This window comes from Hemiscyllium ocellatum, chromosome 11 (genome assembly GCF_020745735.1).
Source record: "Hemiscyllium ocellatum isolate sHemOce1 chromosome 11, sHemOce1.pat.X.cur, whole genome shotgun sequence".
In the NCBI taxonomy this organism is placed as follows: Eukaryota; Metazoa; Chordata; class Chondrichthyes; order Orectolobiformes; family Hemiscylliidae; genus Hemiscyllium; species Hemiscyllium ocellatum.
The window spans coordinates 7,310,832-7,320,993 of record NC_083411.1 but is presented as its reverse complement, the minus strand read 5'-3'; positions in this window follow the sequence as shown (position 1 = coordinate 7,320,993).

The window sequence follows — 10,162 nt, the reverse complement described above, 5'->3', positions numbered from 1 at the left end:
CTCCAGGGAAAACAGCCCCAGCCTGTTCAGACTCTCCTTTTAGATCAAGCCTTCCAACTCTGGCAACATCACTGTCAATTTTTTCTGAGCCCTTTCAAGTTTCACAACATCTTTTCTACAGCAGGGAGACAAATGACCTTACATATATCCAAATCTCCCTTTTTGATTTTACTCAATCCAAGAGTGTTTTAAACTACAAGCTGCTTCCAATTTTGCATTGTAAGGATTTCTCCATTCCAGAGTAGGCATGTTATCCAATTGTAAGCCAAGTCATAGCTCCCCTCCTGAATATGCAGAAATCCTTTCCAATTTGGAACAGTTACTTTCTTGGCGAATATCTACTCGGGTTGCTGTACTTCCTGTTTGCATGAAACTGCTTTGATTTATTAATCTGAAGAATTTTTACAAAACTCATTCCCCTCTCCAATTTTGTTATATATAGCTTTGTGAAGATTGCAAAGTACAGTTAGATAACAGATGAAATGCAGAAAGTGCTGGAGAAACCCAGCAGGACTGGCAGCATCAGGGCAGCAGCTACAGAGATAGGAAGCAGTGTTAATGTTTTGAGATCAGTATAACTCTTCTTTGGAGCTCAGATCTCCAAAGTCAAAAGAATCAAGTTGGACTCAAAATATTAATTGTTTTCCTCTTCACTATTGCTGTCAGGCCTGTTAAGTCTCTCCAGCGTTTTCTGTTTGTATTTCAGATCTCCAACATTTTTAGCATTTTGCTTTTATTTCGGGAAGTCAGCATTCACATTCAAGAAATAAGGTTCCTTTATCAGTGTGCACGCAAAGCCTTAAATCTGCATAGAGTCATAGAGTCTTAGAGATGTACAGTACGAAAACAGACCCATCGGTCCAACTCGTCCATGTCGACCAGATATCTCAACCCAATCTAGTCCCACCTGCCAGCACCTCACCCATTTCCCTCCAAGGCAAAAGTGTGGACTTCAGATGCTGATGATCAGAGTCTAGATTAGAGTGGTACTAGAAAAGAACAGGAAAATCGACGCTTCAGATAAAAGCCCTTCATCAGGAATTTCCTTCCAAACCCTTTCTATTCATATACCCTTCCAGATGCCTTTTAAATGTTGCAATTGTACTAGCCTCCACCACTCCCTCTGGCAGCTCAACTCATGAACTATGATTGGTGTACAGTAGTAGCAGGGTGTACCATCTACAAGATGCACTGCAACAACTCAGCAAGGTCCCTTCAACAGCACCTTCCATACCCTCAACATATGATACCTGCAAGAGCAAGGGCAACAATTGCATGGGAAACCACCCGTACAGTTTTACCTCACTGTAAAACTGGAACTTGTATCACTATTCCTACATTCTCACTGGGTCAATATCCTGGAATCTCCTCACTAACAACATTAATGGGATACCTGTGCCTCATAGATTCCAGCGGTTTTACAGGAAGGTTCAGCAAATCATAAAGAGATAAATTTCTTTATAATTCAGGCATAGAAAATGTTGAACTTTATCAGGTGTCAGTTTTTGGAATCACTCCAGCCAATACATTTCTTTTCATTATTCTGACATATACTTGAAATGGTCTGTTCTGATAGGATATTGAATTGTCTTTCATACTATCATACCAAGAGTTCAGCAACAAAATATCCTGCTTCAGTATATAATGTATTCATTATCCAATGATTGGACTTGTGGAGTCTTGGGAAAAAAACATTATCTCTCAGCTGATCTCATTGTTATACAGCAATCGTTGAAAGTGAGAGAAGGTCATTAGTCCATTTATGACAACTGTCCACTCTCTTCCCTTGGCACTTTTCTAATAACATGATACAGTCATAAAATCATAGAGTCATACAACATGGATACTGACCCTTCAGCCCAACACATCCATGTTGACCATGCTTCCAAACCAACCTAGTCCCAGCTACTTGCATTTGGCCCAAATCCCTCCGGATCTTTCCTATTCATAAATTTAACCAAAAGTTTTTTAAATGTTGTAACTGCATCTGCTTCCATCACTTTCTCTGGCAGTTCATTCCACATACAAACCACTCTCTGTGTAGAAAATGTTGCCCCTCATGTCCTTTTTAAATTTTTCTCTTCTCACCTTAAGCATATGCCCTCTGGGTTTGAACTCCCACAGCCTTCTCACTTGTGGTAAGACCCTTGCAACTCACCTTAACTGTGTCCCTCATGATTTTATAAACCAGTATAAGGTCACCCCTGAACCTTCTACACTCAGGTGAAAAGAAGTCCCTAACTTTATACCTCAAACCTTCCATTTCCAGCAACATCTTGGTAATCTTTTCTGAATCCTCTCCAATTTAATAATAAGCATAATCATGTTTCAAAGACTGATCAGATGACAGAATGCTGACAGCAAAGAGGAAGTTATTTATTTCCTAAGTATCTCTTCATAGGAAAGCTCAGTTAAATCCCATTCTTCCAACCTTTCCTCATGCCCCAATATTGTTATTTGTTGAGTTGCTATTCCATATCCCTTTTGAAAGTCTCACAGAATGGAGCTCCTAAAAATCTTTGTGTACTCCAAATTCTAAGCATGTAATGTATAAGAAACAGCTTTTGCTCATCACCTAAATTGGTAGTTTTATTTGATCTTGATCTTTCAACCAATGGGAAAAGTGTCTTCCTATCTTCACCAGCATGATCCCTCTGATTTTAAGCTCAGCTACACAACAATCTTCACTTCATTGAGAAGACCAACTCTTCACCATTCCAACCGCAAAATGAAACCTCTCATCCCTTGGAACCTTACCAGGGGAATCTTTTCTTCAACCCTTCTCAAACCTTCATACCCTTCCAAGAATTGGAATCCAGTTTGTTTTGTCCCACGACTTGTGTTTCCACTTGTCACCCTGTCAGGAAAAAATATTCCTCTTGGAGGTCTCAGTTTTCTTTTTCTTTTGGGAAAAGTTCCCTATAACTCAACTTCCATATTTGCCGCGAGGAAAAAAGTAACTTTAAGGTGAATACTTCAAATGCAAATCAATGGTTGTCAAGCAAAATTGGACAGTCTGAGAATTGTGGACAAGAAAATACAAATGCAAGTTCTTTACATATTTTCATCAACTCATTACCCCATTCAAAATAGCCAGAAAACACCAGACCAATGTATCAAATGTTCACCCATCAGCTGAGAAACCAGTAACTCCTCAGTTAATACATTCATCGCCAAATTTCACATAGGTCCAAATAATAATTTTGACTACACCTCCTCATGGTGCTGAGTGCATAACCCTTGATGCAGAGGCAATGCCAATGTATCCAATCTTACAAATTAAACTTCACTAAAGATAGAGATTAGCAGCGTTCATTTTAGACATTTCTTTGCTACTGTGGAAGCTCAGCCACGCTACCTGGCTTCTTGTGAACGCCTGTCCAAGAACAGAGAACCACCACTTGATTAACACATTTCAACAGCACTGTTTTTATTCAAGACTGTCAGTATACGAATATACAGACAATCCTGGGAGAAAAGTCACTTTAGACCACGCCGGGTACTAAAGAGTGGATTCTCTCACCCTCGATAGGGAAAGTTGTTACATTTATACATAACTTCTCACGCAATACAGAGTCCCGTGTCATTAGGCTATCGCAAAGTATATTAATCAAAGTATACTTAATTGTAAGCTTACACATCAAAAATGCTCTAAATCTAACACACAGACACCAGCAACCATCTGGTTAAGATATTAACACTACCTTTAAAGTCAGACATTAGCCCCCATTATTCTTCTCTTGCTCTTCAAGGTAACAGTCAAATCTCAGAGATGCTCTTAAATGTAAACATTCAAACCTCATTACTGTGTTACAGCTAGACTGTGAGGCACCAGTACTCCTTTGATGGCTGCCCTTTGACCTATTGCTATGTACTACATCATTCTCAGATCTGTGGGATTGGACATGTTTACCCAGCTTGTGCAGGGACCCCCACAAGCTCCTGTGTTAGCAATCTGTTTCGCTCGGCATGCCGGGCAATACAGCCAACGTGCTTCAGCCATCCCAGTCAACATTCTAAGCCCCACCTTCTATATGGTCACCATATCTATTTCCAACTTATCACTACAGTCACCTTGGTTAAAAAATATAGAAAGCTGCCTTTTGGGAAATTTGACAGGCAATGTTATTTTTACTTTCGGCGTTATCGTACTGCGATGAGATTAAGTGCATTTTATTTGGCAGTTTACTAAACTTGTCTTTAAAATACGTGGAAGCTACCAATTCAGCAATCTGTAGGTCATCAACTACTGCAGCAAATCACTGACTGAACACTCACTGAAAGTTAATGTTTTAACATTTTTTCTTAATTGAGTTACTGGATATAAGAAGCCACTTTAAAGTTTCTTCTGCATTTAAAAAAAAATGTCTGACAGTGTACTGATTATGGGCAGTTATACTGTGTTCATTAAGTTGAAGGATTGCAGTAATATAGACTACAGTGTTTATCCTCATTATACTCAGTGACAGCTACTAGATTAGATATGTTAATATCTACTCGATAGTTTGGTCCAGTGTTCACTCTTAAATAATGCACCCCTGTCTTCAAGCTCAACGTTGTGTGCCAATGTGTTTTTGAAAATTCTGAACATCTCTAAACATCAGAACTTTTTCTCCTATTAATTGGTTTGCTAAATTATTGACACCTTCAAGTTCGGATAGCAGGCAAATTTGAATGAGTTCGCTAAAAACCAAAAGAACTCCTCTGTGTGGGGAAGTTGTTGGTGATATCTTAAGGACAGAGCTGAAAATGTGTCTCTGGAAAAGCGCAGCAGGTCAGGCAGCATCCAAGGAGCAGGAGAATCGACATTTCGGGCATGAACCCTTCTTCAGGAATGAGGAAAGTGTGTCCAGTAGGCTAAGATAAAAGGTAGGGAGGAGGGACTTGGGGGAGGGGTGTTGGAAATGCGATAGGTGGAAGGAGGTGAAGGTGAGGGTAATAGGCCGGAGTGGGGTGGGGGCGGAGAGGTCAGGAAGAAGATTGCAGGTTAGGAAGGTGGTGCTGAGTTCGAGGGTTGGGACTGAGACAAGGTGGGGGGAGGGGAAATGAGGAACCTGGAGAAATCTGAGTTCATCCCTTGTAGTTGGAGGGTTCCTAGGCGGAAGATGAGGCGCTCTTCCTCCAGCCATCGTGTTGCTATGGTCTGGCGATGGAGGTGTCCAAGGACCCGCATGTCCTTGGTGGAGTGGGAGGGGGAGTTGAAGTGTTGAGCCACGGGGTGGTTGGGTTGGTTGGTCCGGGTGTCCCAGAGGTGTTCTCTGAAACCTTCCATAAGTAGGCGGCCTGTCTCCTCAATGTAGAGGAGGCCACATCGGGTGCAACGGATGCAGAAAATGATGTGTGTAGAGGTGCAGGTGAATTTGTGGCTGATATAGAAGGATCCCCTGGGGCCTTGGAGGGAAGTAAGGGGGGAGGTGTGGGCGCAAGTTTTGCATTTCTTGTGGTTGCAAGGGAAGGTGCCGGGAATGGAGGTTGGGTTGGTGGGGGGGGACCTGACGAGGGAGTCAAGGTTGGAGTGGTCTTTTCGGAACGCGGATAGGGGAGGGGAGGGAAATATATCCCTGGTGGTGGAGTTTGTTTGGAGGTGGGGGAAATGACGACGGATGATACGATGTATATGGAGGTTGGTGGGGTGGTAGGTGAGGACCAGTGGGGTTCTGTCCTGGTGGCGATTGGAAGTGCGGGGCTCAAGGGCGGAGGAGATGCGGTGGAGGTCATCGTCGATCATGTCTGGGGGGAAATTGCAGTTTTTGAAGAAGGAGGCCATCTGCGTTGTATGGTATTGGAACTGGTCCTCCTGGGAGCAGATGCAGCAGAGATGAAGGAATTGGGAGTATGGGATGGCGTTTTTACAGGGGGCAGGGTGGGAGGAGGTGTAGTCTAAGTAGCTGTGGGAGTCGGTTGGCTTATAGTAAATGTTCGTGTTGATTCAGTCGCCCGAGATAGAAATGGAAAGGTCTCGGAAGGGGAGGGAGGAGCCAGCCTATATCACAGTAGAGATGATATTGGATGTATTAGAATGCATGAAAGTGGATAAATCTCCTGGTCCTGACCAGTTATATTCAAGAACACTGCTAGAGGCTAGAGAAGAAATTACAGGAACCTTGGCTGATATTTTTGCATCATCGTTAGCTATGGGTGAGGTCCTGGAAGGCTGGAGCATAGCTAATATTATGCCATTATTCAAGAAGGGCTGCAAAGGAAAACCTGGAAACTATAAACCTCTAAGCCTAACATGTGTGGTAGGTAAGTTACTTGAGAAGGTTCTGAGAGATAAGATATACATGCATTTGGAAACGTAAGGTTTGATTAGGAATAGTCAACATGGCTTTGTGAGTGGAAGACCAGGCTCACAAATTTGTTAGTGTTCTTTGATGAAGTGACCAGGAAGGTTGACGAGAGCAGGGCAGTAGATGCAGTCTGTATGGATTTCAGTGAGGCCTTTGATAAGTTTCCACATTTTGGCTGCTCCAGAAGGCTTGATGGCATGGAATCCAGGGGGAGCTGGCAAGTTGGATACAGGTTGTCTTGATGATAGAAAGCAGAGGGTAATAGTAGAAGGATGATTGTTGGACTGGAGGCCTGTGACTAGTGGAGTGCCTCAGGGTCGGTGCTGGATCCATTGCTGTTTGTTATCTGTATCAATGATTTAGATGAGAATGTACAAGGCATGATTAATAAGTTTGCAGATGACACTGAATTAGGAGGTACCGTGGACAGTGAGGAAGGTTATCAGAAATTGTAGCAGGTCCTTACTCAGCTGACAAAGTAGGCCAAGAAATGGCAAATTGAGTTTAATATAGATAAGTGTGAGGTCTTCCAGTTTGGAAAGTCAAATCAAGGCAGGAGTTTCATGGTGAACGTTATGACCTTATGGAATTTTATGGAACAGAGGAACCTTGGACTTCAGGTGCATAGTTCTCTGAAAGTAGAGTCCAAGGTAGACAGGGCAGTGAAGAAAGCTTTTGGCACACTGGCCTTCATCAGTCAAGGCATTGAGCATAGAATTTGGGAAGTTACGTTGCAGGTGTACAGGACATTGGTGAGGCTGTATTTGGAGTATTGTGTTCAGTTTTGGTCACCTTGTAATAGGAAGGATGTTGTTGAATTGGAAAGAGTGCAGAAGAAATTTACAAGGATGTTGGTAGGACTCAATGGTCTGAGTTACAGGGAGAGTTTGGACTAGCCAAGATTTTTTTTCTTTAGAGCTCAAGAGACTGAGGGGTGGTCTTATAAAGGAGTATAAGGTCATGAGAGGCTTGAATAGGGTGAATGTACTCAGTCTTTTCCCAGGGTTGGGGAATCGAGGACTTGAGGGCATCAGTTTAAGGTTAGAGTGGAGGGAATAAAAGGGAACCTGAGGGGAAACTTTTTTACACAGAGGGTGGTACGCATATGGAATGAGCTACCAGAGAAGTAGTTGAAGTAGGTACATTAACCATATTTTAAAAAGCATTTGGACAAATGTTTGGATAGGAAAGGATCAGGAGGGCCAAGTGCATGGAAATGGGGTTAGCGTGGATGGTCATTTTGGTTGGCAAGGACCAGTTTGGGCCGAAGGGCCTGTCTCTGTGCTGTAGGACTCTATGACTCAATAACTGCGGATGCTGTAAATCAGAAGCAAAAACAGAAGTTGCTGGGAAAGCTCAGCAGGTCTGGCAGCATCTGTAAAGAGAAATCAGAGTTAACATTTTAGGTTGAGTGACCATTTCTCAGACCAGCCCTCTGCCATCTTCTCAAGGGTAACTAGGGATGGGTCAAAAATGCTGGGTCCAGCCAGCCACGCTCATGTCCCATGAATGACTAAAAAAGTCACATTTAAAAATTGGACAAAAGACAGAGGAACAATGGAGAAAGATCTAATGGAACTTGGAGTCAAATCTGCTACTAAAATAAAGATTGTTTGACCAAAAAAAAATGACAATCAGGAAAAGTAAGCTTCTACCTTTGACTATCTATTGTTCTACGAGAGGTCAACTATCTTTCAACAATTTCCAACAGCAGAATAATTTTGAACAGTTTAAATTGCTCCCCTGCCTGGGGCAGATAAAGTTGTTCAGCATTTCATCAGCAACAATCAGATCAATTGTTCAGAACTTGAATCTTGTTCAAAAGTGATCCAGTTTGCAGGAGCTTTTCTGTTCGTAGACCTGCGTTTCGGCTGGTGAGTTCAATGGTGGTTGTTAAACTTGACCATTTTTATGGATCTTTTATGAAACGTGAATTTTGCTGGGCTTTCACAACAAAGAGGAGAAAGTGAGGTCTGCAGATGCTGGAGATCAGAGCTGAAAATGTGCTGCTGGAAAAGCGCAGCAGGTCAGGCAGCATCCAAGGAGCAGGAGAATCAATGTTTCGGGCATGAGCCCTCCTTCATGAATGAGGAAAGCGTGTCCAGCAGGCTAAGATAAAAGGTAGGGAGGAGGGACTTGGGGGAGGGGCGTTGGAAATGCGATAGGTGGAAGGTGGTCAAGGTGAGGGTGATAGGCCAGAGTGGGGGTGGGGGCAGAGAGGTCAGGAAGAAGATTGGAGGTTAGGAAGGCGGTGCTGAGTTTGAGGGATTTGACTGAGACAAGGTGGGGAGAGGGGAAATGAGGAAACTGGAGAAATCTGAGTTCATCCCTTGTGGTTGGACGGTTCCTAGGTGGAAGATGAGACGCACTTCCTCCAGCCGTCGTGTTGCTATGATCTGGCGATGGAGGAGTCACAAACAAAGAGGTCACCTTGTGCTGTCTAAATATGTCATACAAAGAGAATTTCAGAGTACTAACCACTAAGATGACGATTTGGAGATGCCAGCGTTGGACTGGGATGGACAAACTTAAAAGAAATACACATCACAGGGTTGTAGTCCAAAAGATTTGGTTGGAAGCACGAGCTTTCAAAGCTCTGCTTCATCAGGTGATTGTCCTGATCAACCACCTGATGAAAGTGCAGCGCTTCGAAAGTTAGGGCTTCCAAATAAACCTGTTGAACAATAACCTGGTATTGTGTGATTTTTAACTTTGTTCATTAATATTATGTTATTCAAGCAACCAGTAGCAGATTGTTGATGAAATGTACCCCAACAATACTATAATTGAAGAATTTGTAATGAATAATCAGGTCAATAGAAGCTGTATTTTTATTTATTTCCACTAATTACACTTGCAGTCTCTATTATGCTCGAACAGACTCTGGGAAATAAATCAACAAGAGTCTTATCAATAACATTACACTATGGGAACACTGATGACTAAAGGCTTCTTCATCATTAAGGCAAGGGAAATGCTTGAATACATTCATTGTCTTTACCTGTCAGACAATGTGCATACAAGGGCAACTCCAATCAAGATGACTGCTATCGCTTAATCATTTGTACGTAAAAAGTATGAACATTCATGAAAAAGAGAGACATTATGTTGTAGATTTTCATTTCACATCAGAGGAATTTACAAGAATTTTATTGGTGTTCTTATGAATTATCCGGATGAGGTCAAGGTAAGCTTTGACAAAGAATCAGCAGCATTGCTCCATTATTAACCCTTTAGGTTTCAACTGCACTTTTTGATCAAGGGCGTGAATCCCAAATTGGGTACAAACAGAACCTTCTGCAAGCTGTTAGATTGAATGCTCTATTTAAGTGGAGATAGTTAGTGTGGATTCCTGCATCTTCAGATCAGGAATATGCTCAATTGAAGTTAACCTCGTTTTCAAGAGCAATTCTCAGGGTAGCCCCCTCTGTCTGTGAGTGGAGTTTTTGTCAGTGTGAAACCTGCAGGCAATTAGTCTCAAGCAAGTAAAGAGTTCTAGTCTTCAAGTTTGGCGATATATTGGTCATCCAGCTCAAAATCTGTCCCGTGTTCTAGTAAATATATTTCTCTTTCTCATATGTTACGCAGTTAAATGTTGCTTGATTGTTGGATAAGTGTATTGTTTTGTATGATATACTTTTTAAAATTTGATATCACTCATTGGAGTGATTAACTTGTCGCATGAGATGTGTTTATCGAACATAAAGTATTTGAACTGATCATAGAGTCATAGAGTCATAGAGATGTACAGCATGGAAACAGACCCTTAGGTCCAACCTGTTCATGCTGACCAGATATCCCAACTCAATCTAGTCCAACCTGCCAGCACCCGGCCCCTATCCCTCCAAACCCTTCCTATTCATATACCCATC